The following is a 19,329-nucleotide window of genomic DNA, read 5'->3' on the forward strand; positions in this document are numbered from 1 at the left end:
GGGCATATTAGATAAACTCTCTCAACTAGGCATCAATCCATATGTTACCAGATGGGTAGCTAACTGGCTTACTGATAGAACCTACTTAGTCAAAATAGGGGAAGCCACCTCAAGCAGTAGACCTGTATCTAGCAGCATACCCCATGGTTCAGTCTTGGGGCCTCTGTTACTTGGGATATACTTTTCTGAGGTGCAAGCCAAAACCAGTGGGCTATGGCTGACCAAGTTTGCAGGTGACTGCAAGATGTGTGCTGCCATCAATTCCCCTAGTGATGTGGACATCCTCAAAGAGAGTTTCACCCAAACAAATGACTTGTGTGAAAAATATGGCCTCAGGCTGAATACCAAAAAACACATCATTATCCCCTCACTTGCCCTGTGCATGCTTACCTGATTCGTGAGTCTGTGTTTCATGATTTTCATCTCGGCATTGTGGTCCTAAGAAGATATATATATATATATATATATATATATATATATATATATATAAAATGCTGGTTTCTGCACTGCAGCTGTCCTGTCAATGCCACTGTAGGTGATGCTACGCAGTAGTTGGTTAATATATATACATATACATATATATATATATATATATATATATATATATATATATCTACATATAGAGATAATGCTGGTTTCTGCACTGCAACTGTCTTCTCAATGTCACTGTAGGTGATGCTACGCAGTAGTTGGTTAATATATATGCATATGTATATACATATATATATATATATATATATATATATATATATATATATATATATATATATAATGCTGGTTTCTGCACTGCGGCTGTCTTCTCAATGCCACTGTAGGTGATGCTACGCAGTAGTTGGTTAATATATATACATATGTATATATATATATACATATAGATAATGCTGATTTCTGCACTGTGGCTGTCCTCTCAATGCCACTGTAGGTGATGCTACACAGTAGTTGATTGATATATATATATATGTAATGCTGGTTTCTGCACTGAGGCTGTCCTCTCAATGCCACTGTAGGTGATGCTACACAGTAGTTGGTTAGCACTTCTTCAGTTGTCACCCTTAACAAATTTGCTTGGTCTATACCTGTTGGCCAGTGCACTCCATGAAGGTTTCATTGTAGTTGTATTGTTCAAAGCTGTGCTCTATTGCTCAAGGGTGCTATCAGTTGCTAGCCAAGCATTTAATTGCTATGGTATTGCTGTAGATTTCTACATGTTTGCACTGGCCTGTTATTAGTGTCATGGTGTATCCCTTTGTGTCACAGTATTGCTATCAGTACAGCATAGTAGCTGCCAGTAGCATAGCAAGGGGAGGGTAAAGGGGGAAATCACCCCAGACACAAATTATTGGGCACAGTTGAGAGTTCCTGTGGTAGTACTTAAGTACTGATACAGAAGCAGTTTGTCCTTTTTTGTTTTATGCTTTACTCAAAACATGAGGGGGAATGGATATATTGCTCTTCCTTCAGTAAGCTAAAGTCTTTTTTTATTTTTTTTGCTCTTCACTTGAAGAGCTAAGGGCATAGGGTGGGACCAAAGAGGGTGTTACTGGGCACTAGATGAGCCACCTATGGCTCCGATAGTTCCTGTCCCAGCTGTATTATTCTCATATTGTAAGAATATGTGTGTGTGTGTGTGTGTGTGTGTGTGTGTGTGTGTGTGTGTGTGTGTGTGTGTGTGTGTGTGTGTGTGTGTGTGTGTGTCTGTGTGTGTGTGAGTGTGTATGTGTGAGAGAGTGTGTATGTGTGTGTGTGTGTGTGTGTGTGTGTGTGTGTGTGTGTGTGTGATAGAGAGAGAGTGTGTAGCTGTGCTTAACTGCCCTTAGCTGCTCAGAATTAGTTGTGCCTTCATTTAGCTTTGTTCTCTTTCTACACCCTACACCTAGCCAAGCTATGAAGAGCATATCCTGAGCACTTAGATCAAACTAAATCCAAGACCCACCTGGACAAAATAGAAAGGAAACCTTCTTGTATCCCTTCTGTTGGCAGCTTTATAGCATATGTTGCTCTCAGATTTAATGTCTCCATGTCTTCTAGGTTTCTAGTACTATGATGGGACTGGACCCCAATTAGTATTCTTTCAGTCTGTGATGTTAGCCAGAAGACATACATACATATATACATACATACATACATACATACATACATACATAAAAATGTTTCAAGCACGGGCATTAATGCTCTTCTAGCTTGCCAATATGCCATAACACTTCTTCCCATAATAAATGTCCAGGCTGTTCTTAAAAATATCTAAACTAGTACTTGCTTTAATGTAATTTGGTAGTCTGTTCCAAGCATCAGCTACTCTGTCAGAGAACCAATTAGTACACTTCTCATTCCTATAGAATCTTCTACATAGGTTATTTGACAATTCTCTAGTACTTTTTGATAACCCCATACATTCCCAGAGGTAGTTGTTCCTAAATGCCCTATATACCTGAATAAGATCTCTTAAATATCTGTAAGAGACACTGTACAAGTTCAGATATTTTAGTCTTTCATAATAACTTAGATTTTCACATCCATGGATGCCCTTAGTATGTACGCAAGAGCCGGTCCAGGAGTCGCAGGAGACGGGGAAGGATAGAGTCCAACCCCACATCTCAGAGCAGAGGCCTGAACACACGGGCTCACAGATAAATGACTTGGTCTTTAACCTATCTTCTGTTGCTCTCACCAAAGAGGAACTCTCAGTCCTGAATAAAGGACTATCTTTCATACCAGCTTGTGACATGAATTTAGTTGATGCCATCCTAGACATTAATTTGTTTGCCAGGAATACAATGTTGAAAGTTATCTATGATGATAATAATGGGAATAATGTTGACAGATGCATTTTTAAGAAACCAAGTTGCTTTGTTCCTAATAATTCCCCTGCTATGAATGCCTTTGTAAAAATGTGTGAAGATGACCTTAGGAAAATGGCTACTTTGAAATCTAGTAATAGTTTTTACAATTTGACTATTAAAGAGAATGAGGCTCTACAAACACTAATTAATACAGAAGTTTTAGTTATTAGACCTGCAGACAAGGGGGGTGAAATTGTTGTGTTTGATACTGAAAATTATATGGATAGGATGTTTAGCATGCTTTATGATGAAAAAGTGTACATTATACTACAGAAATGTCAGGTTAATGGTATTATCAACAGACTGAATTTCTATTTATATGATTTGCTCATGACTAACCAAATAGACTACAATTTTTTCAACTATTTTAGTGTAGAACATCCGACTATACTAACAATGTATGGTCTTCCAAAAGTGCGTAAAGATCCACAAAATCCCCCACTTTGACCTATTGTATCAGGAAGAGGTTGGCTCACAGAGCCAATGTCTATATATGTAGAAAAACAGCTAAGATTTGTGTTGAATAAGATAACTACTGTCCTCTGTGACAGCAAACAGTTCTTAGAACATCTTTATAACTGCGCTGAAACTCAACAAGCTGTAGATTACCGTTTAACTGATGTTATCTTTGTTACATTGGACGTGAACTCTTTGTTCACAGTTATTCCCAATGATGAAGGGATTGAGAATGTCAGGCAGTTTCTTACCAAGGAGAGCAACTTCAGCAATACCAAAACCAATATGATATGCGCCCTTCTAGACTTGATTCTAGAGAATAATGTTTTTTTGTTTGAAAGAGAGTTTTTTCTTCAGAAAGTGGGAGTTGCTATGGGCACGGCATGTGCCAACACATACGATAATATTGTTTTGGCCTAGTGGGAGAAAGAAATGTTTTTTACCTCCGACATGCACAAGCAGCACATTATGTTTTATAAACGTTTTGTGGATGATATCTTCTTTGCTTGGCATGGTGATGAAACACAATTAGATACATATGTTAGGTTCCTTGATAACACAACTGGATACCTATCCTTCTCCCTTAGTCACTCCAAAGGTGAAATTAGCTTTCTGGATGTAACTGTGAGTAAGAATATGTTTGGTAATATCTCGACCAGAATACATAGGAAGGATTGTAGGAAGAACAACATTCTTCACCGCTCCAGTATGCATCCTAGACACATTACTAAGAATATAGTTAAGAACCAAGTCTTACGCTGCAAGAGACTACATACAGACAGGGAAGAATTAATGGAAGCCATGAGTCGTCTCACTACAGAGTTTGTTGAGAGAGGATATAAGAAGTCTGATATTGACAGAGCGATAGTGGAAGTAGATTCATATGAAAGTTACAAAACCAAACCCTACTATTCAGATGAGCATCTAGTGAATGCACTCCCAGAAAGGCCGATCTCCTCAACATCTGTGAATAGGCTATGTCTTACTTTTTCTAATGATGTCAACAAGATGTGACATCATTAAAAAAACTGGCCCATTCTCATTACTGACCCTGAAATCAGTCGGGTTGTTGGTTCTATACCCATTTTTAGTTTCAAAAATGGCAAGAATTTGAAAAAGAAATGTTGTTACAAACAGAAGAAAACATGTGACAGGTTTGTCTCTCAGCGCAGAGGGACTTTTTCTTGTAGAAATTGCAGAATTTGTAATAGTATTTGGTCTACTTGCATGATTTTACACCCTGTGCATCAGAAGCCTGTAGAGTTTTTATTTTATGCAGATTGCTCTACTAAGAACATTGTGTATTTTGCTAAGTGTAATCTCTGTAGTGCATTCTACATCGGTAAAACCAATAGAACTTTAAAGGAAAAGGTAATGGAACACCTTAATGATATTAGGAACAGTAAGCTCACCAATGCACTAGCCAAGCATGTTTTAGATTGTGGAGACCAGCACAATTTTACATTTTAGGTTTTGCAAAAATTGAATGCGAGTTTTAATGAAACTGAATATGCTGAATTAAGGTGGATAGTGAACTTCAAGGCATACTTATCACCTGGCCTTAACAGTGCTGTGTCCTTAAAACCTCTCTTGATAAAAGAGGGCTACTTCACTGATTTTTAAAAAATTTTTATTGGTTGTTGGTTTTATTTAAACCTTGTGTGCGAATTTATTTGTGTATTAAGGTCTGATGAAGAGGACTGCCTCGAAAGAGCTTACCTAACTTTGTGTTTTGGAATAAATTTCAAGTATTTTATTCTCCAGCCTACAAGGCTCTTTACTCATACTTATATTTATATTCTTGGGTTCTTCGTTCCACCATCTCTCTACTTCCTACAATGACTTCATTATGTTTGATTTCCTAGACTTTATAAATCTTTTTATACAACCTATATTTCTATAACTATCATTAGCCAATTAGTTGATAAGATTAGAAAAATTCATAGCTGAATCTACCCATATACCCAGGTCCTTAAATAAGTCTACAGTTTCAATCACTGTATGCTGTATTAAATATACACCTTTCAGTTTATGTCTCACAAATCTCATATGTTTAGTTTTTGATGTATTTATCAACGTATTATTCTCCTGTGCCCAAATGGTCAATTTAGTCAAATTATTTTTCAGACATCCCTTAACTGTAACACTTGTAATCAGTTTACCCAATTTCAGGTTGTCAGCACTGACCTCTGTGGAACCCCATTAGTGACAGGTCTGCTGGTTGAGGTAAAGTCCCCAATTTTGACTGAGTGTGATCTGTTGGTGAGCCAGTTAGCAACCCACCTGACAACATAAGGGCTGATATTCAACTGAGAGAGTTTGTCAATGATTCCTGAATGTGGGATTGTGAAGAAGGCCTTAGCTAAGTCAGTGTAGACTGTATGCGCAAATTTGCCTTTGTCTATGGTACTGGTGACATTTCTAAAGAAGCCCACCAGGTTTAACAGGCATGACCTGCCTTTGACAAAATCAAACTGTGCTGGATCAAGGGTTTGGAAATCACCTATATTCTTACTTATAAGATCCATGATGATTTTTTTCCATGGCCTTACAGATAAGGTTGGTTAAGTTTATGGGTCTGTAGTTCCCATGGTCTGTTGCTGTACCCCTTTTATGAAGGGGGATGATGTTTACTGTTTTCCATTCAGCAGGAACAAAACCAATACTCAGGCTGTGGTTGAAGAAAGTACCTAATGGGGTTGCAAACTGATGCTTTAGACCATTTAAAATCCAACCTGGGATGCCATCCAGTCCCATAGAAGCTGTGTTTTTGGCCTTGGAGACAGCATTAATGATTTGCTCTTTGGAGATGCAAGGTGGGGGAGATGTATAAGGTATGCTTTGCATAATGATTGGAGGGGACAGGGGGGAGAAATTTTTGCCAAACCTGTCAGCAAATAGGTTAGCTATTTTCACAGGATCAGTGTGTGTGATGCCATCCACAGCTAGTTAAGCACACATCTGGGTCCTACCTTTTAGATTACTGATATAGATGAAGAATGCCTTACGGTTATCCTTAGCTATGCTTGTTATTTTTTTTTATAAGTTGCCCTTAGAGGATTTTACAAATTGTCTTATTTGTTTGTTTAAGTGGATGAGGTTGTTTTTCCAGTGCTGGGACCTCTCTTTTTTATCCTTAGACAAAAACTTCTTCCTCTTGTTGTATAACATATTAATGCTAGATGTCCACCAGGGAGGCTTGTTTTTCGTGAAGATCTTGTTTTGATCCTATCAGGTATAGATGTGTCAATACATTTGTATAAGTGATTGTATGAGGCATTTGTGTATAGCTTATTATAGTTGTCAATGCCATCTGTGGGAACAGGAGTTTGGAAATTATTTATGCCATCCTTTGGGAGAGTGTAATTAGCTTTGGTGAATTTTGTTAGCCTGATTTCACCTAAGAGGGGTTCAAGTTATATGGCTACTTCAAATGTGACTGATTTGTGATCAGATTTAACCAGTGTGGGTCCTATAGTTGTGGTGGTGCAATGATCACTCTTGTTGGTGATGATCAGATTGAGAATATTTGAGCCCCTTGTGGGGTTGCATACTATTAGTTCCAGAGCATTAGTGTTAACTAAATCTAGGAACCTTTGTATGAGCATGTTGGTACTCATATAAGTTTCCCAGTCAATGGAGGGATAGTTAAAATCGCTCATAACTAGAGTGTTTGGTTGTAATTTGATTGACTCAAGTAGGTCCAAATAAATAGCATGAGTATCATGGTTCATTGAGGGGGGCCTATAACTAATAGGTTCATACTTACTTTCATACTAGGCTATCTGCCCTAGGGCATTTATAAGCCTAGCCAGAATGTGTGTGGCTTTCACCACCCCTTAGGATGAGAATACTATACCCATTAGTTTGCTGTGCCTCTGTCCAGCAGTGATACAGAGATGATTCCCGGGGTAAACCTACGATCTCCCATCCACTCATCAAGATTTCTCTTGAACAGAGTCAGTGAGGGGCTCTGCCTCACATGGACTGGAATTCTGTTCCATAGTGTAGGGAGTCTCTGGGTGATGAATCTGTCCCTCCAGCACGTCCTATTTATATCCGTGTTGAGGTTTAAGTCTCTTGCTCTCGTGGCTCTGGTGGATTTGGATTTTTTAGGTGGAGCATGTCCATTAATTCGGGTTGGACATGGCCTTGTATGTCAGGCACAGATCACCTCTGAGCAGACGGTATGCGACTGAATAGAGCTGGAGTTTCTTCAGTCGGGCATCGTATGACATATGTTTGAGCCCCTTTATCCTTTTGGTGAGGAACTTTTGGGGTCTTTCCAACTGCTGCAGGTGTCGGGTAAGGTACATTCTGAATGGGGCGTTGTACTCAATCATTGGTCTGATAAGTGAAGAGTACAGGGGTACAATGACCTCTCCTGATCTGGATGTGAATCCCTTCATGATCAGGTGGGCAATGTAGAAGGTCTTCCTAACCACTTTGGCAATGTGAGTGTCAAAGAGAGGTTACTGTCAACTTGGGTCCCCAGGTCCCTGATAACTTCTTCCGTGTTTAATGGATTACCACCTATGTGGTAATTAGGGGTTACCTTGTTTTTCCCAAAGGGTATGACTATACATTTTTTGGCATTTAGCTTAAGGCCATGGCTCTGGCATCAGTTATCCATTTCTATGAGACCTTTCTGGAGGATGTCTGTGTCTGATGGAGTGTCAATTATGGTGCCCAGTTTGCAGTCATCTGCAAATTTTGTCAGCCACAATCCCCCTATGTTTGCCTGCACTTCAGAAAAATAAATGCCGAACAAGAGGGGGCCCAGGACTGAGCCCTGTGGGACACCGCTCAAGACCGGCTTTGAGTCTGACATGGCACCAGCAACTCTAACCCTGTGTGTTCTGTCCTTGAGCCAGTTTGCAACCCATCTTGTGACATATGGGTTTACATCTAAGCTGGTGAGCTTTTCTATGATGCCCGAGTGGGGTATTGTATCGAATGCTTTTGCTAGGTCAAGGTAGGCTGTGTGAACTGCCTTACCCTCATCAATGGCCTTAGTGACTGTTACGAAAAAGTCGACCAAGTTCAAGAGGCAGGATCTGCCCTTGACAAAGCCAAATTGGGTAGGATCCAGTGTCTGTAGGTCCCCAATGTCTTTATTTATGAGTTCCATTATGATCCTCTCCATAGCTTTGCAGACAAGGCTTGTCAAGCTTATGGGGCGGTAATTTCCAGGGTCCGTAGAAGCACCGCCTTTGTGGAGTGGGACCACAGTTGCCGTCGCCATTCTTTGGGCACGATCCTGTAGTAAGGCTAAGATTAAACAGCAGCCTTATGTGTGGGTTTAGTTCCTCATTGAGTTCGTGTAGCACACAGCCGGGGACACCGTCCGGTCCCATTGATGCTGTGTTTTTCTTTAGAGAGAGCAGCTCTCACCTGGGCATCTGAGATGTTTGGGAGGCTAGACTCTGGTGGGATAGATATTTCTCCTTTTGGGGAGGGAGGGAAAAAATTTGCACAGAACCAGTCTGACAGTATGTTGGCAATGTCTGTGGGTTCAGTGATTTTTTTATCATTTTGGACTAATACTGAGCATATCTGGGAGTTTCCACCCAGGTTTCTAACATAGCTAAAGAAGGCTTTATGATTGTCTTTTGTGTCATTAGCGATTTTTCTCTCAAAGTTGGCCTTGGATGATTTTATGAGTGATCGTAGTTATTTGCTAGTATTGATCAGAGATGCCTTCCCATTTAGGGATTTTGCTCTGTCATGTAGTAGCTTTCTCCTCTTGTTGTAGAGTTTGTTTATGGCTGGAGTCCACCAGACCGGGCGCCTGCCTTTGGTGGAAAAGGTCTTGATTTTATTAGGGATTGCTTGATCCATACATTCCTGGAGGTGCTCGTAGAAGGCATTTGTAAGGGTTTCAGCAGCGTGGGTTGTGGTTTCCACTGGCTCGGGGCCTTGAAGGATACCACTCCAGTCTTAAGAAGTGTGAAGTTTGCTTTTGAGAAGTTCTTCACTGTGGTCTTTTGCTGGGGGTGGGGCGGGATGTGGATCTCCAGTGAGATTAATTTATGGTCTGATCTCACCAATGAGGGATATACTTCCGGTGTGGAGCATTTTGTCCCCATGTTTGTGATGATCAGGTCTAGTATATTTTCTCCTCTTGTGGGAATGGTGACTAGTTGTTCCATAGCATTTGAGTTTATGAACTCAAGGAACCTTTGGGCTAGGGTGTTGGGGCTTGAGTAATGTTCCCAGTCTATGTTTGGGTAGTTGAAGTCACCCAATATGATGGTGTTTGGAGAGACATTTATACTCTCCAGTGTCTTCAGGAAGGCTGTGTGGGTTTCCTGAGTTTGATAAGGTGGTCTGTAGCATGTTACAAACTGTAGGGCAGTTTTACCTATGGTTAATTGCACCTGGATGGTCTCCGATGCTTCGTGCATTGCCACTAACCTGGAGGTGTGGGTATCCTTTATGAATATGGATACTCCCCCTCCTTTTGTAGTTCGGTCCGGATTTTGGGGCCAGAACGCATGATATGAGGTATAACCTGATAGTGCTGGGGTGCTCTCAGGAGCCTTGAACCAGGTTTCAGTCACAGCACAAACATCGATGTTCTCCATACTGAGGAGGGCTTCGAGGGCGTGCATCTTGAGGTTTAGACTTCTGGCATTGAGCAGTATTACCCTTAGTTTTTCTCCATTTTTGTTTTCTAGGGCGGTAGGTTTATCATTTGAGCCTTGCCTCAAAAAGGCACTATGGGGGTGGCAAGAGCCTTTGCCAATATCCGAAGCCTGGGTGACAGGTGCAAGCCGTCCTTGAAGCAGTGTGGCTTGTCAAGCATGTCATCCCAGGCAGACAGACATTGGATCCCCTTAGAATGACACCAGTAATTAAGCCAATTATTAAAGCTGATCATTTTGTCTCTGTATTGTGGCATCATTCTTGGTGAGGGTAGGATACTGCTCAGGGTCAGGGTCATACCGGCCTGGGCTACATAATCTGAGAGCTCCTCTATGTCTCTTTTCATGTAGTCCAGGGAGGTACGTCTCAGGTCGTTCACACCGGCATGGAAAATGACTGAGTCATACTTGTACTTGCTGTGGAGTGACCTGAGTGCTTATGTTATGTGGCGGATTCTAGCGCCTGACAGGCAGCTAACTGTGATCTTTTCCTTGTTCAGTCTGGTGAGTGGGACGTCAGTGTGTCTGACTATGGAGTCACCTATAACAAGTGTGTCTGGCATTGTGTTTGGCCTTAAGGGCTGTGACTGTTTAGCACACTGACTTTGAGAACTATGTGTTGCATGTCTTATGTCTTGAGGTGGCAGTTGCTTGAGTGTCTGCTTTGGAGGCCTCTGTAGTTTTGGTAGATTTTTGATCAGTGCCTCCGAGTATGTCTTTGTGTGTTTATGTGTTTGTTTTGCAGTTGTGATAGTTCTATGTGAAACTGGGTTTGTGGTATGCGTGGTTTCCTTCTCCTCCTGTCTGGTCTTGCCAGTCCTGAGTTGAGAGAGCTCAGCCTCCAGTTTGGCTATATAGTTGCATCTCTCACATGTATTTGTGTTTTGTGGGAGAAGGAGTGGGTTGTCTGTGTACATGAGGCAATTGTAACATTGCCTCAAGATGCCCAGATTCACCAGCTGAACAGGAGAGGACGCTAGCAACTGACCCTTCGACATGCTAGAAAAAGTGAAAAAGTTTGCTGTGTAACTGAGTCAGAAGGGACCTATAGGGAAATGGGTACTCAAGGGGATTCTAGGCTAATGTAGTACTTTGTTTAGTATACAAGTACTTTACCTATATAAAAATGCTTTAGGAGCAAGTGCTGAGCTATTGAGATAGAGAATAGACTGTTTAGATTGCAAGTAGAGAAGTTCTAAGGGAAAAATTGAAGAGCAGACTTTACGGAGCCAGAAATAGTTTAACCTTGTTTAACCGGCGCTGCCCGATGGTGCTCTATGGGCAACTCCACGCTAAATCACGCCAAAGCGCACTAAAGCGGGCTTTAAAGCAGGGGGTTGAAAAGACCTAGGAATTGACCCAAAATGGCCAATAGACTACAAGTTTCTGGCTGGAACCACTGCTCTAGGGACAAATAGGCTGCTCAGTGCTCCCCACTCCCACTGGTGAACAAAGAAGCTTCCCTTTATCCAAATAAGGATATGGAATAGCACAGGAACCAAGCCAAAGCCCAGAGATCAGCAAACTCTGAAGACTGGACTATTCTAGTTCAGTAAGGTAGGAAAACAAGATTTTTTTTTTTTTTTTTTTTTTGCAGAAAACAGAGGAATGATTCTTGAAGGGGGTCTTACCCACAGTTAGTTTAACATGGAGTAACTCCATGGAGTTTTTTTGTCTAACCAATCTAGAGGTGTATTTATCTTTGATGAAGATAGATACTCCTCCTCCTCCTTTGGTTCTTACACATTCATTTTGTGGTCTGACAGTGTGGAAGGCATTGTAGCCTTGTAAGGTTAGGGTACTCTCTGCAGCCCTGAACCAAGTTTCTGTGACTGCACAGATGTCAACATCCTTCAGGGAGAGGAGTGCTTCCAGAGAGTGAAGTTTCTGATTTAAACATCTTGCGTTTAGCAGCATAACCTTTAATTTATTTGTGAGTGATATCTGCACCTCGGAAATTTTGTTCTTGAGACCTTGCCTACAAAAGGCACTATGGGTGAGGAAGTGGCTTAAACAGTAACCAAAAGCATAGAAGTGACAGGTGAAGACCATCTATGCCAAAGCAGCGTGGTCTATCAACCATGTCATCCCAGGCTGACAGGAATTGGATCCCCTTAGAATGACACCAGAAACTAAGCCAATTGTTGAGGTCAATCAGTTTTGATTATATTGTAGTATCATCCAAGCATTGATCAATAATCAATGCTACTTTTGTCTTTCATCTTGTTCTACTATATCTGTTTATTCTCGCATCTGCCATTTGAATTGTTGGTAATGGATGATCCCATGTGATGTGCACTTTCTGATTCTCTATAATACTTTGTGGTTCATGTTTCAAATGCTTGTCAGCTACTTTTATATTGTAGAGTTTTGGACAATTCTCAGTGCAACAATCTTGCCACATTACAGTGCCTTTCTGTTAAGTAAATAGTGTAATGGGTTAAGGGGAAGACAAAACAATAACACTGACAAGTAATCACTCTAAAATATGCCACCTTTGAATTTCAATCCCTGAGATAATAATTTGCCCTTTGTCATGACTGAATTGTAAAGTGGTTTGCTATTGTTTTATGGTCACTGTAATGTAACTGATCAATGCAGAGTGTATCTTATGCATCTGTAAGCACTCCTTTATCCATGACTGTGTGGGATGCTGTCAAATGTTTTTGCAATCTATCCATGCTACACTTTGATTCTTCCCCTGTTTACAATTATCCATTATGGATTTATTTAGCAACAAATGATCCTTTGCTCCATATAATTATCTTTTGTCACCCTTTTATTCTATTGCCATGAATGAATTTTCTTCTAAATGACTATAAACTTAGTCTGCATCAATTCTGTTAAATAGTTTGTCCATCATTGGAAGGCAAGTTAGTGGTCTATACTTTTTAGGATGACTTACAAGTTCACTCTTAAGGAGAAGTATTGCTTTTACTGTTTTTAACCTATCTGGTATATATTCAGTATGCACATATAAATAGTTCTTTCTTAAGGTTAAATCTTTGTGTAAAGAAGTTAATAATTTTAGCTAGAAATTTGATAATGCATCTGGGCCTGGGGTTTTCAAATTTGGAGCTTTTCTTAATTTTGTTTAAATGTGTCTGGCTGTTACTTCATCCCATTTCATATCCTGTACATTTGAACTCCTTACTCTTTATTTTAACTTTACTTTCCATTCAGCATCTTTGTTGCGCTCCACCAGATCTTTTTCTCCATAATGTGTCTAGTTCTTCTTTGTTTGGTGGTCTTTCTATTCCTTTTGCTTTGTGTTGCAGTTCTGTATAAAACTTTTTGGGGCTATCAATGAATTGCTTATTTTGTACTTTTATATTTATCTGCATATCTTCTAAGTCTTTCTGCCTGTGCTGATATTTTTAATCAATTATTTGCAATAGTGTATGATGCATCCTGGTCTGTTCTGATAATGTGCATTGCTTTTATCACATCTAAATATTTTAATTGATCTGTTCACTCTTCTATATTCTTCTAACAATGACACTTCTTGTCTTAATGGCTTAATAGTTTTCTCGATTCAGTGCTTCCACAATTGCATTTTATTTCTTCTCTTCCTTTCCCTTATTATTCTGTATTTTTGTGGTAAGGCTTTGTCTGTTGTTAGTTGAGCTGCACAGTAATTGAACCTATTTACGTCTGTTATATCACATGAATTTCTGTTAATACTCTTGCTCATGTGTTTATCTGTTCTACCAGACCTCTAACATTTTGGGTCTTATTTACTTTCTGTAATCTATTTCTTTCATTGATCTTAGTATGTCTATCAGACAGAAGGTTCCAGAACATCTTCCTGTGACATATCCTCTTCTGCTGCATCCCAAGTCATCTGTTGCTCCTTCATATGGGAACTATCACTCTACAACATTGCCTGCATCAGAGTTGCCACTGTTTCCTGCTCCTTTGCTCCTTCCCTTGCTGTGTAACTCAGCTGAACTTTTGCAGTGTTTCCTATTGAAGGCAACAGAGCAACAACATGTGACAAGTGATCAGATACTTCCTGTTCTACCTGTTTCTCCTTAATTTGGGGGGGTAATTTTTCTATCATGGAGCAGCATTACCAGAGTTGGATTTTCTACACTAAATCCTTCACTTTGCGGGTAATTCATAACTTCAGTTTCTATTTCTTTAAATTTGTCATTGCTTATCCAATTTTCTTCTTTCCTCCTATGTTTTCTTATTTTTTGTATTGTAAATGTTTCCATTTCTGGGTGCCTGTATTTTTCTTCAAATATACTTGATAATGCTTTTCTTGTTTTGCTTAGTTTGGCTTTTTCCTTTGCATAAATATTGCACTATGCCAAATCTCTTTTTCTTTTCCCAAGTCCATATTTCTTTGTCAGATGTCTTACCTGTTTCTCCTTAATTTGGGATTTTGTTGCTCCATCAAGCTGGACCATGATCTGTGTTAGGCTTACTGCACCAAATCCTTCATTTTGCAGGTATTCCATAACTTTGGTTTCTATCTGTTGAGCTTCTACCTTAGTAATCTTCTGCTCTACATTCTCCCTTTGTGTTCTTATTTTTTTTTTTTTTGTATTGTGAAATTGTCCATATATGGGAGCCTTAGCCAGTATTTCTCTTCAAATATCTTTGGAGATGCTTTTTTTAGTATTGATTAGTTTGGCTTTCTCCTTTGCATAAATATTGGGGTCTACTTCATGTTATCGAATTTTGAAAATGTCGAACGGCAATAATATTGTAAATTCTGTACATCGAGAGTGTTGTTGCAGGATCGTGGTACAGTGAGGCTCAGGAAATTTGCCCTTTCCTCACTGTAGTGCGATCTCGGAGTTGGTATATATAATTAGCGGGGGGTGTGGGGGGTGCAGCCCCCCATAAGAACAGTTTAGCTGTATGGCATTTACGATCATATTGCCGTTCGACATTTTAGTCTTTCGACAACATGATATAGATGCAAATATTGCACCATAACATATTTTCCTTTTTCCCCATGTCCATATTTCTTTTTTGTACCTTTCAAAAATTTCTAGTTTTTGTTCTTTATATTTTCAAACTTCCTCTGTCACTTCTTTTTCCAGGTTGCCCAAAGATTCTTTGTAAATGTAATGCTTTTCATTGATTTGTAGTATTAATGAACATATATTTTTATTTGAAGCTTATAACAGTTTATCTTGTGCTAAGTACTTTCCTTTCATCTAATTTCTCTATTAATCATTTTAACTACATTATATCTGGAAATTCTGGCCTTCTTGCATAACAGTAACAATGCATAATTTCTTCCCTTTTCTCAATAACACACTCTAGCATTTTTGTGGCTCCTTTTAGGCCTGTTAGCTTTTGTGATTTTTGTGGATGACTACCTCCTTCTACAACAGAGAGGCCATCCTCCCCTTGGAGCCTGGCCTAACTCTCCTGTAGGAATGTTTCTGTGTCTTGAGAATTGTATGCTGCCATTTTTTCTAGTCCTTGCACCAGTGCGCACATCAGGATTGGGCACTTTTTTATTCCAGCTGTGTTTTTCTTTAACTTACCTCTCATCATGATATGTACTATATACAATGTAGCCTCTATATCAGAGTTTTATTTGTGAGATTTTGTGAAAACAGGGTATACCATGTGAAGGTACTCACCAAGACTTGACGATACCTTCAGTTTCAGCAATGTTACTGTCCTTTCCTTGCTGATTTTGTCTCTCCATTCTGAGTATATTCAGACCTATAAAAACTGCCATATGCTCAGAGACAATGACGTTCTCAGTGACATAAATAATTCAGTAAATCAATATGTGAGAGATGCAAATTATCTATGCAGTTTGATGACATCACTCTCACACAGTAATATGGTATGTGGGAATCATTCACTGTAACCCACATTTCTTCATAAACACCAAGCTGACTTATGATGAGGTTGTAAGAATGTCGCTGATGAGGTTGTAAGAATGTCACTACCCAAACCTCCTAGGATTAGGAAGACCATGCTTCAGCAGATATCATAGGATCATAGGTGTTACTAGGGTAACAGCCCTTGAGCCTTTTTAACCCTAGCCATTCATGCCTCAGGTTTCCCAGTTATCAGTGCCCATGAGCTAGAATGACTTTGGCATATGCTTGTGCCTTAGGGCATCCACAAAGTACTCCTATCCATAAGGGCCACAGGTGACTAGCCAGGGGTGAATTTGTGTTTTCCCAACCAGTGGTGCAAAGTGGATTGGAATAGGTTTAGGGAAGAGCTCTGTTTCACATTAATGTGCTCTGTTTCAGAGACAGAGTAATCAGGGAGACACATAGCTTTCCCTCCTGCATGCTTTGATTACATCAGATGTCCACCACCTCATCAGCACCATGATCAGAAGAAGTAAACAATCACCTGGAATGTGACTGCAAATTATCTACTACCTTAAATTCCAAGAGTAAAAGCACTAATATCCCAGTAATCGGTCATTCTGCTGTTGGGTGCACACACAAGAGTAGACAAAGACAGGCATACATTTAGCAGTCTTTCTGGTGTTATCATGCATCACAAGCAATCTAAAGCTCTTCTCCTCAGACAGCTATATCATTGTAAAGATAACACTTAATTCCTGGGTTTTGCAGCTACCATGCTTTCAGGCCTGCTGGAAACTGCAGTGGCACGTCCATATTTGTGAAGAACCACACCACCTAGAGACAGATTCACAGACACTCACAATCCGAACTCAGACTTACCCTGAACAAGAGAAACTATTTATTTATTTATTTATGCATTTAGTTATTTATTTATTTACATTCATTCATTCACTTAATTTGTTTTGGTTTAGCTAATCATTTATTTATTTATTTTTATTAACTGGGTTAGAGCACTGATTAACAATGACCGATTTCAGTCTCAGCCTGGGAACATGCAGGCAACAAATATTAGCGTTACTATCACAATGAATAGCTGTTAATATACTGGAATGGAAATAAGTAAACATAAAATCAAATTTGTATGCAATAGTGAGTAATAAGCAGGTGTTCAGTTATGTACAGACTTACAATAGAAAGTTGGAGGAAGGCATTGAGAGGGTAGATAGAATAGTGATTGCTGAATGTTATACTCTTCCGGAAAAGGTAAGACAGGTAGAGTTCTGCAACTACAGGTCAAAGTTAGGAAGGCAGCAAAGTAGAGTGGACCGACCACATAGGTTAAGTTAGGTCATGCATCTAGACTGAGTACAGTTACATTCTGCCTTCTAGATATTTACTTGGAGAGAGATTCCCAAAGTCTGGAAGAAAACCTAACAACTGTTACAGGGTTCCCAGATGACTACGTAAGATTTATAAATTTATTTGAGGAACTACTTATTACCAATAATGCCTTTACAATGAGAGGTATCAATCACTGCTCAATAAACTGGAACATCTATACCTCCACAATCAAGTATTTCCAGAGATTCTTAGACTTAATAAATAAAAACTTCCTTGAACAAATAGTTAATAAATGAACAAAAGGACATGATATTGATGCCCTGGTCTGAACTAATATATTCACTACATGTGCCACCCACCTAATTTCTCATCCTCAGGTTATGTCTAACCACAAACTTTGTAACCTTCTCAGTAAAATTCTGTCAACTCGCTGCAGTAAATAACTCTGAATTCAAGAATTTCAAATGGGCAAATCCCCTCAAACTATATCACAAGCTATCCAGATTCATTCGTAAGACCATCAGACATGAAAGAGTCAAAGCTATTATTTATACAAAGGAGTTTTATTCTCAAATAAATAAGTGTTTCAGTCTGACCACCCCAACTAGATCCTTTGCTAGTCCACCAACTTAAATAAACTATATAACATAAGAAAATAACTTCTTAAATGCACAGCAGATCAAAACATTTCTTGAATTAAAGACTGCATCAAGAAAGTAAATGTGGAACTAAAAGCTGGTATCAAGCCTGTATAGGCAAATCATAAACTTAAATTAGCTTCTGAAGTAAGGATATTATAAATTATTCTATAATTACATTAGTAAACTAAGAAATATCACCAAGGATTGCTCTAAACCTATTAAGAAAAGCACTTCCTACTTAGACCCAGTAGACATGGCAAATATACTAGTAGACAAATTTAGTGTAAAATAAACTTTGCTTCCTTGCTACATCTTAGCAATGGATGCTAACCTTAAACCTAAAGTATATCTTACCCACTACACAACACAATTCGGACACTCACCAAATAGACACACACACACACACACACACACACACACACACACACACACACACACACACACACACACACACAGACCAGATCAATCTCCTTACCTAAACCTTATGCTAACCTTAAAACACACACACACACACACACACACACACACACACACACACACACACACACACACTCAAACTCCCATCTTAACCACTTACCTATGTCAACCAACACAATGTCACCCACAACAGTATTCACACAAATGTCCCTGCACTCAAAATGAACAGCAGTTCACTTGCTTTGCACAAAGGATGTTAGCCAAGTTATCTGTACTAAGTCTGAATTTGTAGTGCCTTAAACTAATACACAATTCCATCTACACCAAGAACAACAAGGGTCGGCAATCTCAAAGTTAGTATACAGACGTAGAGGGGATATCAGAGTGCAGAACCCATTATAAATGCTTTAAGTGCTTATCAGTTCATTGGACAGGCAGTTTAAGTTTAAAAGTGCCAGGATGTAAAGGATTGTATCCCCTACCATTGATAGGAAGCTCTATCAGTGGGAAGTGCATATATTAACTACTAAATTAAGAGTCAGTATATAATAACAGAGATGGCTCAATGACACATTGTTTAGCCTTGATGATTCTCAGCACTATGTTCACCAGTTCATTTCTCAACTGAGGTGCAAGTTTGCACATGTTCCCACCGTCCCTGTAGGTTTTTATATGGTGCAACAGTTTCCTCCTGTGTGTGCATATGTGTGCGTGTGTGTGTGTGTGTGTGTGTATGTTCATATGTGGGATGTGTGTGTGTGTGTGTGTGTAAGTGTGTGTATGTTCATATGTGGGATGTGTGTGTGTGTGTGTACATGCATGTATATATACATATGTGTGTGCGTGTGTGTGTGTGTGTGTGTGTGTGTGTGTGTATGTTCATATGTGGGATGTGTGTGTGTGTGTGTGTGTGTGTGTGTGTGTGTGTGTGTGTGTGAGTGTGTGTAAGTGTGTGTATGTTCATATGTGGGATGTGTGTGTGTGTGTGTGTGTGTGTGTGTGTATACACACGTGTATATCTACATATATGTGTGTGTGTGTGTGTGTGTGTGTGTGTGTGTGTGTGTGTGTGTGTGTGTGTGTGTGTGTGTGTGTGTATCTTCTATGACAAGATGGCATCCCCTAGTTCAAGATGACCTTCTAAGCCTTGGATCCACTGAGTACTGAGATTGGCATTAACTTC

The sequence above is a fragment of the Protopterus annectens genome, chromosome 2.part1 (assembly GCF_019279795.1).
Source record: "Protopterus annectens isolate FY-2018-M chromosome 2.part1, PAN1.0, whole genome shotgun sequence".
Lineage (NCBI taxonomy): Eukaryota > Metazoa > Chordata > Ceratodontiformes > Protopteridae > Protopterus > Protopterus annectens.